At 47.9% G+C, this 20,094-nt stretch overlaps 1 protein-coding gene across 19 annotated transcripts in view; it reads left to right on the top strand.

The window, feature by feature from the left end:
* The first annotated feature begins 4,728 nt into the window (after window positions 1-4,728).
* The window catches only part of NLRC5 (NLR family CARD domain containing 5), a 95,248-nt gene continuing 79,882 nt past the window's right edge, over window positions 4,729-20,094 (top strand). For 11 of the 19 annotated variants that reach the window (XR_014060620.1, XR_014060621.1, XM_081514257.1 and 8 more), the window contains exon 1: window positions 11,236-11,274. The gene's annotated coding sequence lies outside the window, so the exon portion shown is untranslated. Of the gene's footprint in view, window positions 5,065-11,235; window positions 11,275-20,094 lie in introns of those variants that run through there. The other 8 variants (XM_081514264.1, XM_081514258.1, XM_081514252.1 and 5 more) reach the window with 2 other exon arrangements.

Raw genomic sequence — 20,094 nt, 5'->3', positions numbered from 1 at the left:
AGTCATTTGGTTTCTGTTTCACCAAGAGGAGGTATTTTCAGTCCCCTTCCTTGCCTCATTTCTCTCCCTCAGACAGTATTAGAACCCCACCCAGTTTGATCTCAACCCGCAACCTGATGCTCATCTCTTTGGGTCATCTTAATTACAGCTTTAACTCATTTCTCTCTTCATCTTTAGTATCTGGGATTGTCCCTTTCTTTTGTTTGAGCTCAGCTGTGTATTAAATAAAACCTTTTGTTGCAAGGCACCTATTGGTTGGGACTTCCCTGGTGGTCCAGTGGTTAAGACTTCACCTTCCAGTGCAGGGGCACAGGTTCCATCCCCCATTGGTTTTATTTAATATATAGCTGAGCTCAAACAAAAGAAAGGGATAATCACAGATACTAAAGATAAAGAGGTCAGGGAACTAAGATCCCACATTCCTCTTGGCAACAAAACAAAACAAAACCACCATACAAAACAGAAGCAATATTGTAACAAATTCAATTGTTGTTTAGTCACTAAGTCACTCTTTGCAACCCCATGGACTGTAGCCCACCAGACTCCTCTGTCCATGGGATTCTCCAGGCAAGAATACTGGAGTGTGTTGCCTTGCCCTCCTCCAGGGGATCTTCCCGACCCAGGGATCAAACCAGTGTCTCTTGCATTGGCAAGCTAATTCTTTACCGCTGTGCCTCCATGGAAGCCTGACAAATTCAATAGAGGCTTTATGTGCTATGCTTAGTCACTCAGTCATGTCCGACTCTTTGCGATCCCGTGGACTGTAGCCTGCCAGGCTCCTCTGTCCATGGGATTCTCTAGACAAGAATCCTGGAGTGGGTTGCCATGCCCTCCTCCAGGGGATCTTCCCAACTCAGGGATCGAACCCAGGTCTCCTGCACTGCAGGTGGATTCTTTACTGTCTGAGCCACTTAAAAAAAAAAGTACCTACTGGTTCAATTTTTTGATGGGGAGAGATCTCCCTGAGCCCAGCCCGACAGTCTGCAGATCACAGATCCTGCCCACCTGCCCGGGTCATCTCGGGCCACACATCCCAGTCCCTGGCTACCTTCCCATCCCGTGGATTGGCCCTGTTCCCACCACAGGGCTTTTGCATATGCTGTTCCCCATGTCCAGAAGTCCTCCCCTCTTCTTTGCTCCATCTGACTTTCCTTATCCTCAGGAAGGCCTCCCCACACCCTAACTAGGTGAGGTTTTCTCTCTAAGACTCCCAAACCACAGCCTGGTGCATCCATCGCTTAAGACATTCCTCAGGGGCCATTTTACATTTAGGTCTGGGATTATCTGAGAAACCTTGAGCCTCCTGAAGGTAGAGACCAAGTGTATTGAGCTCTGCACTGTCCCCCACCTCTTCTCCCAGGAATGAAGCATGGTTACCATGTCATGAATATTGTTACACAAAAGCAATGGCAGCATATTTTGGAGAGTAACCATGTGCAATTCCTTCTCTTTATGTGGATTTCCTTGTTTAATCTTTGCCACAACCCTTGGAGGTAGCTACTATTATCATCCCCATTTTACAGATGAAGAAGGTGAGGCCCAGGAGGGCTTTTCCCACACTGAGAGGTGGACAAGGCAAGGGATTACTTCCCTATCACACAGGCAAGAAAACCGAGGGCCAAAGAGAGTAAGAGGGTGCCCACATCACTGGCAAATTAGCCATGGGGTGACCTGGGCCCCAGGCATTGTTCCAGCTGCTTCCTTTTTTCTCAGCCTGGGAACCCTGGGTCAGCTTCGGCCCTTCCATCTCCAAGGGCAGATGACCACAGTGGTTCTGATGGGCCCCCATCCGGGCCATGGGACCCCCTCTGTGTCTCCCACTGCTTTCCCATAGTGTCCTCATCAACCAGGCCCAGGTAACTGTCTTCAGCCTCAAGATGCTCAAGCTCTCCTATGAGAACAAGAATATCATGGTTCCACCATGATTGTGTAAGTCCCCTCCCAACACCCAGGCAGGCCACTTTTTTTTGGCTTTCACTTCAGAAGAGTTGAGGTGGGTAGAGATAGAGGGAGGCGGGGAGGCTGGAGGGTGGCAATTCCACCCACACAGATGGGCCTCTGGAACCTCCAAGTCCTTCTCACTGCCCCTGCTGTGACCAGTTGTATTTCTAAAACATGACTGTCCTCTTGATCGTCAAAATCGTACAAGTTATGGATGGGGTACCCCTGGCGGGGGGCAGGGGAAGTTGGCTGTTTTAGTGATATTAGATTTCTTAAGCTGAGTGGTAGGACAGGGGTGTTTGTAATATAGGCCCCCAAACCACTGCTCGTCTCTATTAGGGCCACATGACTTTCCAAATCCAGAATTCTGCGGATTTTAGAAGGTAGTACAGGGTGTATGCATACTAGATACATTACAGGACATGCCCATGGGATCACAGTGACACCCTACAGTCAAATCCACTCATATTTCTCTGCATATGAATGATCGCATGAAGCGAGATAAGTACTGTATTAGTATCATAAATAGCCTTCCATCCCAACGGTCAGGTTTGCTGACAAAATGTAAAAAATCTTGCAGCCTTCAGAGCTTGTTTGATTTTGTCTTGTAACTGGGATTGACAATCTTAGTTGTGGCATGTGAGATCTTTGATCTTCATTGCAGTGTGAAGGAGCTTTTAGTTGCAGCATGCACTATCTAGTGCCCTGACCAGGGATTCAACCCAGGCCCTCTCCATTGGGAGCACAGAGTCTCAGCCACTGGACCACCAGGGAACCCCATTCAATATCTCTTCATGCATGAAAATGACAGCCAACTGTAATGTAGGCATATGGTGGAAAATGGAGAAAAGTATAAAGAAAAAACTCACCATGCTCATTCACGGCCATCACCCATTTGTCATAACTAAGAGATCAATGTGGGTTCGTGGCTATTAACCACATTCCAGACTTTGAATTTCACAAGTTTTTTCATAGATATACTTCTTCTGTCCCAGGACCCAATCCAAGTTAGCACATTGCCTTTAGGTTTTTAAAAAAAATCTTAAAAAATTTATATTATTTATTTATTTTTTTAATCTGAAAAGTTCAGAATCCTCTAACAACCAGCTATAAACCCCGTCTCCTGGAATGCCCCTCTTCTTTCCTCCTCCCCTGACTTTTCTTGGATTCCCCTCTTATTTCTGGCTCCTGAGGACTTCCCTTCTTGCATTTGAGTCTGACTATGGACATCATGCTTTTTAGGAATCTGTTAACCAAGACTTGGGCATGCTGGAGTGCTTCTAGAAGTCAGTTTGAAGCAGCTCTTCAGGGGCAGAGAGAGTGCCAAGCAGATGTGTCCTGGCCAGGGAAGAGCCGTGCTAGGACCGGGGTAGGGGGCCACAGGGGGAGGAACCCCAGGGTAGCTGAGGGAGGGGTTGTTTTCTGGGGGGTGGGAAAAGGAGCTGCAAATCAGGCCAGGAGTTAGGTCGTGATCATGTCAAGGAGACTTAAAGGCCAGAAGGAAGGAGTAGAAGCACATAGAAGGCTTTGGCGTGGGGTGTGGAAGGACATTCCTTGGTTGCCACTGGTGCAGAATGGCTGGATTGGGGAGGCATCAGCCTGAACCTTTGTTAAAATGATAAGAGAGAGGAGTGGCCCTCGTGGGTCCTTCATTGCACACAGGCAGCTCCAGAGGCCAAGAACCAGGACACTTGTTCAAGGTCACATGTCACATTCCTATCAGAGTCCATAGTGTCTGTGGCCCCCAGCATTTTTATGTATGGATGGATGGGTTTTCAACAATAGCTGTTTCGTTCTTACTCTGGGCCAGGCCCACATATTTCCTGACTTGATGAATCATATAAGAGGGCATGGGCAGTGATAGATAATAACTAACTAGCCAAACAAAAGACTATGTAACCACTCTTTGTGCCTGGAGCTATGAATTAAAGACAGGTGGTCAGAGAAGGGGCTTATACAACTCATAACCCCAAATTAAGAGGCCATTTGAAAGTTATCCAGTGCTATGGGTCTCAGACTTTGGCCTGCATCAGAATCACCTGCAGGAGTGGTTCAAACCGATTCCTGGGCTCATTCTCTGTTTCTAACTTAGTGGGCCAAGGGTGCAGCCTAGGGTCTGCATCTCTAACACGTTCTCTCCCAGGTGGTGCTAATGCTGCTAGTTGAGGGGGGGGGCCACGCTTGGTCTCCAGAGTATAAAAATGCAGTTAAATCCAACTACCAGCAGAGATGACATATCACTTGGCTTTGCTGATGGTTTCATTTCAGGGGTGGAGGAAGTGAGCCATGTGGGGAAGTCCTGGTACCCGTCCAAACCTGAAAGAAGTTGAGAATGTGGATAAGTGAGAATCCAGGACAGGAAGAGCCACGTGATCCCCCAGCTGCAGGTCCTGGGGAACTCCCTTCTGTTTTCAGACGACTGATGCTAGGTTGACCCCAAAAGTCCCCGGGGCCCACTGCTCCCCACACGTCTCCCATCGCTCAGCATGGAGAGTCAAGTGTCCTGGGCTTGGGGGTTGCTGTCTGTTCTGAGGAGCGCCCCCGCTCACCCCCACTGCCCCAGAGATATATCTATTGGGCTGCCATCTGCAGGCCTTTGAGCCTTGTAGTTGCCCAGCCTTGAGACCAAAGAGCCAGGAAATGACAACAGAGACATCAACGGTTTATTAGACAGGAGATCTTAAGCAGGAGATCCTGGAGCGACTGGTTACGGTAGACAGAACGTGGCAGCAGGGGAGAAGGAGGCTTCCATTTATAGAATGACTGACATCACGTGGGCTCATCAGTTACCAGGGAAACCAGCAGCTAGGGCGTGTCCCTCACCACCCTTCAGGTTAAGGACCAGGACCATCTGAACCACTTCGAGGGCAGGTGTTTCCCTTTAATAAACTAGCAGGTGGAGCCGTTCTGACCTCAGGATTAGAACAGTCAATCCCTAGCAGGGGGCCCCAGGGCAAAGGTATTCCTGTGAGTGGGGTGTAGGTGAAGCAGAGAGTAGTCGAGCAGGGGGTGTACAAAGAGCAAGAGAACTTGTAGAGTGGCCTGACCAGACACCATCCCTACCATCCACGCTTCCTACTCCAGGAAGGAGATCTTCTTAAACCTCTTGGATTCTGCAGTGGGGTGAGTGGTTGACTCAACAAATCCCTCCCTGGTCCCTCTGAGGTCAAGCACAGAATACTGGTGGGGAAATACTGTTCCTTCCCTCCAGGACTTCTGGCCTGACTTCTGGCAAGGGAGCAGGCTCCAGAGTCGTGATTGGGAGGAAGAGGCACCATGAACAATGGAAGCAGGGGTGAGGGGAGGTGGGGGTTGGGAGGGCATAAACCAGAAGGGCCTGCCCGAGCAAAGGCCTAGCAGCTGGGATGGCAAATCCCATGAGAGTGCTCAAAACTTCTCTCTGCGGAGTGCCCTAAATATAGACAGAAGCACTTGGAATAATTCCTAGAGTTTCTTTGCTGGGGGATGGGAGCACAATAGAGGGCCAAATTCGCATCTCTTTTTTTTAGTATACTTTTAAAAATCATTGTGATTTTAAAAATAATTTTTATTTCTTTATTTTTGGTTGTGCTGGGTCTTCGTTGCTATGCTGGCTTTTCTCTAGCTGTGGTGAGTGGGGGCTACTCTCTGGTAGTGGCACATGGGCTTCTCATTGCGGTGGTTTCCCCTGTTGTGGCTCCCGGGCTCTAGAGCACAGGCTCAATCGTGGTGGCATGAAGGCTTTGTTGCCCCGAGGCATATGGGATCCTCCCGGATCTTGGATGGAACCCATGTCTCCTGCATTGGCAGGCGGATTCTTTACCACTGAGCAACCAGGAAAACCCTGCAGGATTAAACTGACTTTTTCCCACATTGACCAAGGTAGGTGGTCTTGGCAGACCTGGAGAAATAAGCCCATAGTATCTCACATCTTAAAAAAAAACAGAGGGGCCTGCTGTCTGTCTGCAACAGGACCAGATGATCCTTCCCTAATCTCACGACCCTTCTGCCTGTGTGTCTGTTGGGAAGACAATGAGATTGGAGAAATGGGATCCTGGTGATGTCAATTAAGGGAGTGGGGAGGGCAGGAGAGCTCCCTGGGCCTTGGATCCCCTCTGTGGATGGGATGATAGTTACAGCACACACACCCCCACCCCCCACCCCAGGGTCCAGAAGGGACCATTTGGGAAATGTACCACTTAGGGGGTGGGGGACAGGAAGAGAGGATGGGTTAGGATGTAGTTTTTCATGGACATGCGGATGAATGCCCTGCAGTCTGCCCCGTGGGTCACTCTGTGCCCGGGGAGGTTCACCGAGGGCCTGTGATCTGCGGAGCAGTATTGAGTCTGCCCAGAACTTCCTGTGGATGAGCATCACCTCTATGGGTGCCCTTTGAGGTCGTGTCTCCAACGTGTAGTCTGGAGGAGGGTTTGGGGACACATGCCTGAGAGTGAGGCTCTCACTCACCTTCTAGGCTCTTCCCAGGCAGAGCCGCAAGTGCCCCTGACTCTCAGTCATTGAAGCTTAGTGGTCCTGGGTCCCCACTCTCAAGGTGCCATTCCCCGCAGGTGACAATGCACACCCACAGCCCGGCCAGAGCACGGATCCTGGCTCCTGGTTCAGTGGAGAATATTGTCTCTGTGACCCCACGGATGGCTCAACCCACCTTTTTTTTTTTTTGATTGTGCTGGGTCTTCGCTGCTATGAGCCGGGGCTACTCTCCAGTTGCAGTGCTCAGGCTTCTCACTGTGGTGGCTTCTCTTGTGGAGGGGGCTCTAGAGTGCTGGCTCAGCAGCTGTGGCGCTCAGGCTTTAGTTGCCTGCAGCATGTGGGATCTTCCTGGACCAGGGATCGAACCTGTGTCCCCTCCATTGGCAGGTGGATTCTTATCCACTGGACCACCAAGGAAGTCCACACAGGTCTTGTTATGGCACTTCAAGTGGCAGCAAGAGCCCTGAGCTGGGAGGCTGAGGCTTGGTTCCTGCCCCGCCCTGGGCCTCATTTTCCCTTTCTGTAAAATGAGAGTGTTAGACCTGATGATCCTCAAGTTCCCTTTTGATGCTGACCTTGTAAGATATTTGTCCACATGACGTGACTCTAATGGCGGAATCTCAGGCACCATTACTGGGGTGGGCAGGAGGTATTTTGGAGAAGGCCCTGTCTAGGGCTTTCTACTGCCTTCCCCACAGGACAGGTTGAGCTGGCCCTGCAGTCTTTTTGAATATCTGCCCTTGCACATGGCTTTGGTAGGGAGGAAGGGAGCGGGAGCTAGAATTACCCTGGCTGGGTTTCCCAGCCTCCTCGTTGGTCAGCAGAGAGCATCTCTCAGACAATCTCTCTTCCCTCCCTCTTTGACCCCCTTCCCCAGCCACCAGCAGAAGTCCCATTTCCTGACCTGCTTCCTGCGTGAGCTGTCACTCATTTTCTGTCTCATGTGGTTCCAGTGTTGGGCAGGAAAATACGGGACTGTGGGGGCTTCAGATTCAGATGATGGCAGGGAGGGTAAGGGGATGTCACCAAGGTCCAGTTTCTCATAGAAGAGGAAGAGGATGGAGCCTCTAAAAAGCAAAGCAGACTTTAACATGGAAGAGAAATTCTGATGAGCACCAGCCAGACCACTTTATAATGCTCAAAGAATATGTCTTCTTCCCACCTCAGGCTAGAATACAAGAGGTTTCTTTCTGCCGTCTCAGTCTTGGGAGGTACCAGGCTCCTGGGAAGCTGTGTGAAGAAAATCCCTCACTGCCACATTGGCCAAATGGAATGGGGAAATAGCACAGGAAGACACACAGGAAGGCATGTGCAAAGTCCCTGGGGTAGAAGGAAACATGAAAGAGTTAAGAACCTGAAAGGAGGTCGATGTAGCAAAGAGGAGAGGGAGAGAGATGAAGTCTGGGTCCACACTGTGAAGGTGCAGAGGGGGCCTGGCCTTTATTCTGATGAGCAGGAGAGATGGCCAGGGGGCAAGGGCCAGAGTGGAACTTGGCAGAGGGACACTACTTAGAGTTTGGGAAGATCTGAGGGGATGGCACTATCTTCTGAGCCAGGTTCTTTCCTCCTCTCTCCCTTCCAAATGCTCTCTTGGGCCTGTTTCTCTTCCTCCCTCGGGGTCCAAAGCAAGGTCTGACCCAGGAAGCTGACCAGGAGTGCTCATGTGGGCTGGCAGGCAGGGCTCCTGGCAGAGGAGTCAATGTGGTTTCACCAGTTTCCAAGTCCTGAGTCCAACATGGAAATTCCAGGCCTTGGGATGTAAGCCTTTGTGGGTAGTGACACCAGTTGGGAGACTCACTCTACCCAAGACAGCACCCCCAAGGGGGTTGGGAATCTCAGGCCCCCACATTGATGCCCCAAGGACAGTATGAGGATAACAGGGCAGATCCTTCCCCAAAACAGAAACTTTCACCATCACAAGTGGCAGAGAGCTTGCTTGGAGCCCTGCCCCTTGTGGACCACAGCCCAGCCAGGACCCCACAAGGCCCTGGGGCTCATTTCTACTCCAGAAAGGTGCAGCCCCTCAGCTTCCTTCACCATTCCGGGAGAGTGTCTCTGCACAAGAGATGCAGTTAGCATCTCATCACTGTGGTTAGCAGGACATGTGGAGTCCCAGAGCTTGCCAGAATAGCGCCAACCTGCTGGACACCTCTCCCAACTTCTGCCCCTTCCCTTCAAGCCCAGAGACTCAGACCTAGGCTTACATCAAAAGACTGGGAAGTCCCCCAGCACAGCTGGGGGCATCTGCTGCTTCCTCCAGGGAGGAAACAAGGGCTGCCCAAGGCCAGGTCCTGTGGACACACATCCTGCCACCTGGGCTGCTAGCCCAGGAGAGGTTAGGGCCCTTGTGTGGGACCAGTCTTGGGCAATGGGGAATGCAGGGGGAAGGCTTGGTCTTCAAATCTGCTTCCAAAAAGCAGTATCCTGAAAGAGTAGTTTGGAATCACTCTGCCTCTGTTTCCTCATCTGTTAAATGGGATGATAAAAATGCTTTCCACACAGTGGTCTGGTAAGGACTGAGTTAGTTTAGAGGGACTATCACATGGTGGCCTAAGAGCAGGGGTTCTGGAGCTCCCCTGCTTGGGTCCAAATCCCAGCTTCTTCGCTGCTAGCTGTGTAATCTCGACATATTACCTTTCCGTTTCCTCACCTGTAAAAATGGAGATAAAAAGGCTGCCATGAGGATTAAAGGAGCAAGCACAAGTACCTAGAGTAGGTACCAGGTGCTCACAAATGTCAGGTATTGGTTTTACTTCATGGAAACGGTACTTGGCACACAAGGTAAATGGTACTTGCCCAGTAAATGTAGGCTCCATCCTCTGGTCCCCTTGACTGGTGCATCTTGTGTTTGCTACCCCAAAATTCAAACACACAAGATTCCCTTTGATGTCCCACCAGTAAAATTTTATTACCTTGTTCACATTCAAGTGTAAATGACTGATAGTCATTTAATTTATACCAGAGGAGCAGTCATACCTTCAGCCAAAGGAACTATGTGCTGATGGTGGATTCTCAGGCCACAGGCCAGGCTGAGGGCAGGGGCCACTTGGGAAGATAGCTCTCCCAGATACTTCAGTGATAACCTTATCAGCCAGCCAGGTACCTCCAGGGTAGAAAGGGTATCAGGTCCAAGACCCAGCTCTGCTCCTAAGTGCTGTGTGACTTTCAGCAACTCACTTGACCTCGCTGAACCTCAGCTTCCTCATCTACTTAATGGGATTGCTTTTCTGCCTTTCCCAAGGTGCTCTTTGAAATTAAATGCACCTGAAAATGGTCTGCATTTGTCTCTCCTGATTGTGGTTATTTGTCCATGTGTCTATCTGCTCTCCCCAGCCTGGACAGGGAGCAGGTATTCCGTGAACATGAGCTGTACTGAAGTGCGCGTCCCGATCTTGGGACATGACCCCTTCCATGCACCCAGTCACAGCCCACATGCACTTTCTCATCCATCTCCCACCATGCCCTGCAGTGACCTGGGGAAGCTGGGGATACCCCATTTAGCAGAGGAGGAAACTGAGGCCTGGGGAGGTCAGGGCATTTGCCTGAGGCCACATAGCTAGAAGTGGTGGAGCTGGGAATCAGCCACAAGCACTTGACTGCTGAATCTCTGCTGTCACATGATATCTGGTCATCTGGTCATGATATCTGGTCAGAGCTGATGCTGGAAGGGCAGCAGCTTCCCTTCTCCCTTCTCACAGGGTTGTGGGATTGGCAGAAGGAGAGCAAACACAGTAGGGTGCCTCACTCGCTTCAGGCACAGGCTGCATCAGCCTTAATTGTAGGAAGTCAAGTTTTAGAGATCTCTACGTGGAGAGAATCATCATCACCCTACAGACAGCAAACTTCGGGCTCAGAGAAGTAAAGGCATTTGGCCAGGAATTTGAGGAGCAGGACTTGAACCCAGGGATGTCTGACACCAATGGTTGTGCTTGTGACCACTGCCTGGCAGCGCCGTCACCCCTACACACCTGGCTTGAGAGGCAGGGAGAAAGAAGATCTGGGAGTAAAAGTTGCTTCATTGTGGGGATGTCAGTGTGAGGTGGGTGGATGGTCTTCCTAGCAGGCAGACTTGTCCAGGGAACGTACCCTCCGCAGGAGGACAGGACCGCCTGTCCCCAGAGTAATGCAAAATGCCAAGGAGGTTGTAGTCAATCCTGAAAGGGCAGTGGACCAGTGGCCATTCAGGACTGCTGCTGACCCTTCCTGGGGGCGCCTTCTCACCCTCTTACCACTCCTCCAGTCCTCTGTCCCACCCCTCCCTCATCTCTGACTGTGACCCTTGTGAGTTGGGCAAGTTCCTTGACCTCTCTCCTTAATTTGTAGGTAGTGTGTTTAAGCGCCGTCCAAAGGATCGAGGGCTCAGTAAGACCAATTAGGGTTGTTCTCTTCTCCCCTCCCTTCATCCTGGAGAGCACCAAGGAACAGGAGGCTGGACCCCTGGGGGCTGAGTCTCCTCCTCCTACACAGCGCGCATCCCTTTCCACCCTGTCCCATCCCTCCTTAGTCTCCAGGGAGGCAGGGAGAGCGGAACTCAGCCCAGGGTCTACCGGCGAGTCCTGGGTGCGCCCACCCTCATCCCTGCACCTCGGTTTCACATCCACGGAAGGGCCTTGCGCTCCCCGCGTCCCTTGGTGCCGTCTCTGGGTCCCGTCCGCACAGGTGGCTGAGCGCAGGAAGCGCTGGAGCTATTCTCACCCCGCCCATGCCACGCCCGCGCCCATCCCGCGCCCGCGCCCGCGCCCGGGCACCAAGAACCCACGTGATTTCCCGGCAGAGGCAGCCGGCTCCCAGAGCCCGCCGCCGTGCTGCTGCGCGCCTGCTTTCAGTTTCAAGCGGAGCTCAGCGAAGTCGGGAGCGCAGCCGGTGAGTACGCAGCACTTTGCGGGGCGAGCGGCGCGGGGCGGTTGGGGTGCGAAGGTGGCGCGGCTGCTGGAGGACTCTGGAGCCCGGGGTACCCACGGCCAGGTAGCGGCTGGCCAGGCAGATAGATGGTCAAGTATGGGAGGTCGGGCCGGCGGACGGCTGTACTGATGAACGGGTAAGCAGCTTGGGGCGCCGGTGGGCTGGGCGGCTGAGCGCCTGCCGCCCTGCGGAGTTTGGGGGACGAGTGGCGAGCCGCAGAGGAAAGTGAGTCCGGGTCACTCGGGTTGGGTTTCGGGACGCGGCTGCGTGCCTGCTCCCTCCCACTTCTCTCCATCTTCGCACCGCTCCTGTCACCTCCTGTAGCTTCAACTTCTAATTGCCTGTTAAAGAATTCAGAAGCCCCGCTGCTCCTGGCTCGCAGTTCAGACTTTTTAGCCCAAAAAGTTTTTTAGGATGGACAGTTCCAAACACGTGCAAAAGTAGCCGTAGAATTTAGGTTGAGCTCTACAGATAATGCCTGTTCTGATATAACCAAGCCCTGTGTAACCACCGCCACGGTGGTTACCTTCAACAGACCAGCCCAGTTTCGTCCCTGCCACAAGTCATTTTGAAACAAATGGCAAACAGACATCACAGCACCTCAACGTACTAAAATATGAAGAGTTTTTAAACAGACATAGCCACCGCACCATCACTTTAAACTTTTTAACAGTAATTCCTTCATGTCAAATCTCCACAGACTATTCCTGATGAAAATTTTAACCTCATAAGTAATAGGTGAATACACGGGTGGCTTTTTGTTTACATAGGTGCCGTTTTGTTACTTGCTTTTTGCGTTTTCAAGTCGTTTTCAGCCATTTTCTCATGGAGGGGGCGGGAGGGGGACAGGATCTGGAGTTTGCTGGAATGACCCTTCTGTGCTGTTTCCATCCATTTTATAAGTTGGGGTTCTTATGCTAATTTTTTAAGAAGTTGGAGGTTCTGAAGACTTAAAAAAGCAATTTGAAAACCAGCACTTCCCAGCCTCCCAAACCTGGGGATAGCAGAAGGTGGTGTGTATCCAGAGCCAATACCTGGAGCCTCGTTTCTCCAAATTGCCTTTCTTTCTCTCTAAGAAGCTATAAGCTCAGAAAAGCATGAGGTTCAGTCTCTTACCAGAGAACAGAAGGGGAGATAAAGCTGATGATTTCATTGTGCGTGCAGGTTCCCCATCTAGGGTGCTTTTCTCAAAGCTTAATGAAAGATAGCACCCACTGGGATGGTCATGGACTATGCCCACCTGCCTCGCATGCAAAGCACAGCACCAGCTTGATTGGCACCTAGCATAGGAAGCAGACAAATCAGGGCTCTCAGCACCTTGAATTTGTTTGGTGGTGGTGGTGTTCAGTCACTAAATTATGTCCGACTCTTTACGACCCCATGGGCTGCAGCACGCCAGGCTTCCCTGTCCTTCACTGTCTCCTGGAGTTTGCTCAAACTCATGTCCATTGAGTCGGTGCTAACCATCTATCTAACCATCTCATCCTCTGTCGCCCCCATCTCTTCCTGCCCTCAATCTTTCTCAGCATCAGGGTCTTATTTGATGACCATGGCTGTTGTATCTCTCAGAACCTCGGTCTCTTGCCTGTAAAATAGGGATGATAACGTGTCCTTCCAAGTGTGTTTTATGGGTTGATGGATGAGTGTGCCCTGTTCATGGTCAGCCTCAAGGTACTGCATGGTCATGAGGGGTGAGAGCCCTTAACGAAGGCAGACAAGCAGAAGGGAAAGTTCTGTGGAAGAGTCTGACGATGTGCTTGGCCTTATTCCTTCAACAGATACAGAGGTGATGGATGTTTGTGGCACCAGTCCATCTCCCTACACTCCCTACCTACACCTACCTCTCCTCTGAGAAAATCCAGCCAAATTACTTAGGATGTCTTCCTCTGTCTGTCATGGGTTGAATTGTGTCCCTGAAAAAGATAATGGTGAAGTTCTAAGCCCTCTACTTCAGAATGTGACTTTACTTTGAAAAAAAGATCGCAGCAGATGTAATTAATTAAGATGAGGTCATATGAGAGTATGTGGGCCCTTAATTCAGTATGACTGGTATCCTTATGAGAAGGAGGCCGGCATAGAAGTTAGAGATACGCAGGGGGAGAAGACAGCCATGTTACACAGAGGCAGAGATTGGGATGAGACATCGACAAACTAAGGAAGTTCAAAAACTGCCCCAAACCACCAGAAGCCAAAATTGGCAAGGCAGAGCCCAAGCCTTGAAGCTTCAGAGGGAGGGTGGCCCTGCCCGCACCTTGATTTCAGATTTCTGGCCTCCAGAACTATGAGAGTATAAACTTCTGTCATTTTAATTCACCCATTTTGTGGTCCTTTGTTACAGCTGTAGCAAAACTAGAAAGCTAATTTCCCATCCTAGAATCTCCCCTCTGCTTTCCAATTAAATACATATGCAAATACTTTGTAAAAACTTTGTTACGACTTTGTGCTATCACTGCAGGGGGCACAGTTCAATCCCTGTCCCGGGAACTAAGATCCCACATGCCATGTGTCATGGCCAAAAAAAAAAAAACTTTTTGGAGGCATTCTAAAGATGTAAAGTACTGGTTTTCTTTACCGGATCTGTTTTTTGTTGGCTGGTAGCCCAAAGTCTTGACTGAAACTCAGTCTGCAAGGCAAACACCCAGTTGATTTGAATAGGGGAAAAAAAATCTGAAAAACTGATCAGGCTGGCAGTTGGTGCAAGGTGTTTGGAGAAGAGAAGGCTTTTGGTCCCTGAGACTACCCTGAAAGACCATGTTTCTGCCATCCACTCCCCTTAAACTGAGGCAGAAGTGGTGAGGCAGGCAAGCAACTTGGTTATATGTTTGGGACTTGTTACCCATAAAATAAGCATGATTGTGTAACCTCCATGCCATCTGGGGTTTCCTAGATCCTTGAGAGCTGGGTGAAATTGTCATGAAACCCCATTATACCCCTTTGGGAAGCCCTAAGTATTCTCAAGCTCTCTCTGGATCTGAAAGGTGAAGATGAATGTGAGCTTAGTTCTTCTGGCCACCTCTGACCCCAGACTCTTCCGCTCTGCAGTCATCCTCTCTGCCTACTAGATGAGGGCATGAAACCAGTAGGTTTCCAGGGGTGAAAAGATGGTGGGCCTGGGGAAACCTGAGTTCACTCGTTTACCCTACCAGTTTCCATTCCAGGTTCTCTGGGATGGGACTCGCGCTACATCCTGTGAGTCACTCCAGAGTCTTCTGATAAATTCCCAGACACAGGAGTCTTTCCCAGAAAGATTTTTAGCAGCCTTTCTGGCTGGGACACCACTGACATTTGGCAAAGGAGAATTTCAATGAACTTGAGGGAATATCAGTATTCACACTCAGGTAACCTCTCTTCTCAGTTTGATTTTCCTTCTTCGGGTTTTTTTTCTACATATGTATATTCCTTTTTTTCTTTTTTTAATGAACTCATAAAAACCAAAATGGAATTACGGTTTTTCAACTAAGTAACATAGAATTATATATTGAAGGAAAATTAATGGCAACCCACTCCAGTATTCTTGCCTGGAAAATCCCATGGACAGAGGAGCCTGGTGGGCTATAGTCCATGGGGTTGCAAAAGAGTCAGACACAACTTAGCAACAACAACAAAATACTATGATATCATTTAAAAAAAATATTTATTTATTTATTTGGCTACAACAAGTCTTCATTGCAGCATGCAGAATCTTTAGTTGCAGCAAGCAAACTCTTAGTTGTGACATATGGGATCTAGTTCCCTGACCAGAGATCGAACCTGGGTCCCCTGCATTGGAAGCAGAGTCTTAGCCACTGGTCCACCAGGCAAGTCCATGTGTTATCATTTTTTTTAATTGTTTATTTATTTTTTGTGTAGCAGAGTTTTATTAAAGTGAAAAGGGACAGAGAAACCTTCTGACATAGACATCAGAAGGGGGATGGAGAATGCCATCTAGTTTTGCTAGTGTTAGCAAAGGAGTTATATACTTTTTTAATTAGTTATTACAATAAATCAAAAAGATGTCTCCAGGTTGTAAAGATCTTACTAGACCCACTCCCATAATTTACATTATAGGATAACAGGATTAGCCAGAAGGTTTTCAGGAAGGAGAAACTGTCCTCAAGCAGGATACATTGTTGTTATATAATCCTTAGTACAGAGTTTAAACTGAGTTGTTTGTTGTATAATCATCAGTTCCAGGCTTAAAGAAAAAAACATTTTGTATAACTAAGACTAAGGAATGTAGAGAAAAAAAAGATGTTTATCCTTTCCTCCTCCTTGAGAATTCCAGACCCCCATCCCCAAGAACCCCAGACCCCTTTCTCCTCCTCAGGGATCCTGGACTTCTTATCAACCTGCCTAGGAATTGACTCTTTCATTACCCCCCTTTTCTTTTAGGAGAATTATGTTGCCAAGGGAAAGGGGCATCGTTTTCATTCCATTAACTACTTCCTGCTATTGAGGGGCATGGTCCCTAAATTGTTAAGGGAACATTTTTCTCCTAACCCTCATATGGAGGATCTCTGATCCAGGGGCCCCAAGTAATAGTTGGAGGATGCTGTGGCACTAGTAGGAGCCTGGACAACCTTTTGTAACTTAAAAGCTTTCAGACAGTTAGAAACAAACCTCACTTTACAGTTACAGATATAAAGCAAAATAGTCAATAAACCAAGTTAAAACCTAATAAAAATTAAAAGTCACATTATGTCCATAGTTAAGGTACAATATGTTATACCAGTCATCACAGAGTTGAAGAAAGTCCTTTCCTTGAAGCGGAGAAACCCACCATGGGAAGTCTTCAATTGATGAGGAGGTTGAAAAGCTGAAAGCTTGTCCTTAAGATTCTGGACAAGCCCCCAAGATGATAGCTTCCAGTGTGAACGGTGTCGGATTCGTGATCTCTGAAGAAGAAGATTTAACTTCGGGAACAGGGACCAGGCTTGATCATTCAAGAGCTTTTGTATAGCAGAGTTTTATTAAAGTGAAAAGAGACAGAGAAAGCTTCTGACATAGACATCAGAAGGAGGACGGAGAATGCCCCAGTTGTTTAGTTTTTAGAGTCTAGTATTGATACATCCATGTAGTAAAATAATATAAAACATACAAAAAAGTATGTAATGAAAAGTAAGTCTCCCCCTCTCCCCTGTCTCCCGGCCACCTGATAACCCTTCCTGAAAAGAATCATTTATCAGATTCTTATGTCTTCTTTCATAGATAGTCTAGGTGGGCCTTTACAGACATATATATATATCTGCGTGTGTGTAGTGTTTGTACAGAAGTGCTAGTATACTGTATAAGTATTTTTTATCTTGCTTTTATTAATTACAAATTTTTTAAATTGCTTATTTGTTTTTTGGCTGTACTGGGTCTTCACTGCTGCTCTAGTTGCCGCGAGCGGGGGTGACTCTTCGTTGAGGTGTGTGGGCTTCCCACTGTGGTGGCTTCTCTTGTTGTGGAGCATGGGCTCTAGGAGCACTGGCTGCAGTAGTTGTGGCACGTGCACTCAGTAGCTGCAGCTCGTGGGCTTAGTTGCTCTCAGGATGTGAAGTCTTCCTGGACCAGGGATTGAACCCGTGTCCCCTACATTGACAGGTGGATTCTTGTCCACTGTGCCACCAGGGAAGTCCTATCCTGCTTTCTTTTTAATTGTAATTTGGAAAATCTTTCCACATCAAAACAAAACAAAAATCTGCCTTTTTCCTTTCTAAGAGCTACATATTATTTCACTGCTTGTTGTTCCATAATTGATTTAACTATTGTTGGACAACTAGGTCATTTCCTATCCCTTATTATTCCAATTAGCACTGTAACAAATATCCTTGTGCAATCATCATTTTTACCCATGTGAGAATAAATCTTTAGGGAAAACATCCAAGAGTGTATTTGCAAGGTCAAGGGGAAAATATGCAGTTTGGACTTTGATAATTCTGGCAAATTACCCTCCTTAAGTGTTGTACTGATTTTCACTCCCACCAGCCATGTGTGAGGGGCCCAGCTTCCCACCCCTCCCCAATACATGTGTTATCAGATTTTTTATATTTGCAGATCTGGTAGACAAATAGTGGTGTCTCAGTTTGTGTTTGTTTTTTTTTAATTCTCTTATTATGAATGGTTTGAGGAATCTTTTCAAATATTTAAGGGTCACTTTTCATAAACTATTCATATCCTTTGCCTCCTTTTCCATTGGGTTGTTGGTGTTTTTCCTATTGAGTTGTAAATGCACTTCACATATTAAGGAGATGTTTAGCTGGAAGTTTTGCTTTTAGGTTCAAAGGATTTGTTAGTAAATGACTCATCATACACAATAAACAAATTTCAATATTTAATAGAGGATTAATTGACTTAATTTCAGTATACAGTCATTAAAAGAAGAGAAATAGAAAAAATAGGGCACATTTTTCAGCACATACATCACCAAATTGGGCTGCCCAACATCCGGACTTAAACAGCATGCTTGGAAGTCCCTCGTTAACAGCAATCTGGAGTCCCAATTGGGAAAAGGTCCTGGATGGTGCATCCACCCCACAAGTGAGACTTCAAATAGCAGTTTCAGGGGCTCCTGCTTATAATCCTAGGCTACGAATTGATATCATCATCAGTCTGCATGCACAAATTCAGCTCTTTTTTTACTTTCACTTTTTTACAATACTATTTGTTTCACCTTGTGAGTCATAAGATTTCGTTAGACCCAAGGGGATTGGACCAGACCCTCAGAGGTTCAAGAATTGCAAGACCCACCCCCTTTCTTATCTAAAGTGTCACCTGACTCATGGTGTCTAGGCAGATCAGAAGCAGGTCAGAGGCCTGCTCTCCTGAAGCCTGCACAAGACTTCCTCCATTTTACTTTCCCTAACAGGAAATTGCCTATATGCATTATGAATATACTATTATTTTTTAAAATATTTTGTACTTTTTATTTTGTATTAGGGTATAGCCAATTAACAATGTTGTGATAGTTTCAAGTGAACAGGAAAGGGATTCAGCTATACACCTACATGTAACCATTCTCCCAAATGCCCTTCCCATCCAGGCTGCCACATAAGATTGAGCAGAGCTCCCTATGCTATACAGTAAGTATACTGTCATCTTAAGTGGCTACATACTTGTCCAAAGAATGGTTGAATTATATTTGTTAGACATTTAGATTGGATCTTGTTTTCTCCTGCACACATGGACTGTTTCCTCTGTTTTATATTTTTAAAAAACCCCAAAACAAGGTGTGGCAGTTTAATTCTTTCCATAACCCTTACCAGAATTCTTCTCAGGGGAGGAAGTATTTCTGGAAAAATGCCTTGATGGGATTGGGGTGAGTGGGACCTGTGTGCAAAGGGGTCATCAGGGATCAGCAGGTCAGCAGAGCTTGTGTGAGGGCTAGGGATGCAAAATGTGCTCCTGAAATGAAGGAAGGAGGAGATCGGAGAGAAGGGAGGATGAGGAGAAGGTGTAGAGGAGCTAGGCTAAACAGGAAGAAGGCCCCCAGAAACTTCTTCGGGCTAGGATGCCCCAAGTGCACTTTCACTAAGGTGATGCACATACTTCATGCGAGCTGGATACTGACAACAGAGTCTAGCACCGGCTCCACTCTGCGATCATTGTGTAACTCAGCGCACATTGCTTGGATTCTGCAATGTGCCAGGCTGTGTGCTAGGTACTGGGCTATAGCTGGGGATGTGACAGAGTCCGCACCCAGGGAGCTGATGTACTAGTAGAAACAGTACCCAAGTATGCAAAGATGTGCAGTAGACATCAGGTAACAGTGAAGGAGACAAGGCAACTGAGCTCCTTTTGCCTGTAATGTAACAGAGGGCTGATCCTGAGTTGGAGCCCTCTGTCCAAGGAGATCTGCCTGTGTGGAAGCTGTAAGCTTCCCCAGGCCATGGTATTTCAGGGTGTCTGAGCCAGTTCAACTGTATCAGGAAAGATGGGGCTGCCCCAGCTGACTTCCAGCCCTGTGAACACTATGGTGACCAGAGTGCTGCTCGCAGCCTGGATGGTTTCCTTCAGCTCTGTTTCCACCGTGGACTTGTAAAAGCATATATGGACTTTATTTTTAATTTTGTTGTTGTGTTAAAATACGCATAAAAATTTTCATCAACCATTTTTAATGTTTTAAAAATTTATTTTTGGCTGTACCGTGTCTTCGTTGCTACACAGGCTTTCTTTCGTGTGGCAAGTGGGGGCTACTCTCTAGTTACAGTGCACGGGCTTCTCATTGCAGTGGCTTCTTGTCGTGGAACACGGGCTCTAGGGTGCACGGGCTTCAATAATTGCAGCACATGGGGCTCAGTAGTTGTAGCTCGCAGGCTTTAGAGCATGGGCTCAGTAGTTGTGCAAATGGCTTAGTTGCTCCATGCATGTGGAATCTTCTCAGCCCGGGATTCGAACTCAAGTCCCCTGCATTGGCAGGCAGATACTTACCCACTGTGCCACCAGGGAAGTCCTCTGTCAACCATTTTTAAGTGCACAGTTCAGCGCTTTTAAGGACATTCATGTTGTGAATCCATCACCATCATCCATTCCCATAACTCTTTTCATCTTGTAAAACTGGAATCCTGTGCCCATTACCCAATAACTCTCAATTCTGCCTTCCCCTCACCCCGCTAGCAGCTGTCATTCTACTGTCTGTATGGATTTGATTACTCTAAATATCTCATATAGGTGAATCATACATTGTTTGTCTTTGGGGGACTGACATATCACTTACCTTAGGTGTCCTCAAGGTTCATTTATCTTGTAACATATTGTAGAATTTCCTTCCTTTTAAAGGCTGAATAATATTCCATTGTATGTATAATCACATTTTTCTTA

The sequence above is a fragment of the Giraffa tippelskirchi genome, chromosome 7, assembly GCF_054371585.1.
Source record: "Giraffa tippelskirchi isolate mGirTip1 chromosome 7, T2T-mGirTip1v1.2.pri, whole genome shotgun sequence".
In the NCBI taxonomy this organism is placed as follows: domain Eukaryota; kingdom Metazoa; phylum Chordata; class Mammalia; order Artiodactyla; family Giraffidae; genus Giraffa; species Giraffa tippelskirchi.
Note: the sequence above shows the minus strand (reverse complement) of the source record. Positions and strands in the feature narration are given on the sequence as shown.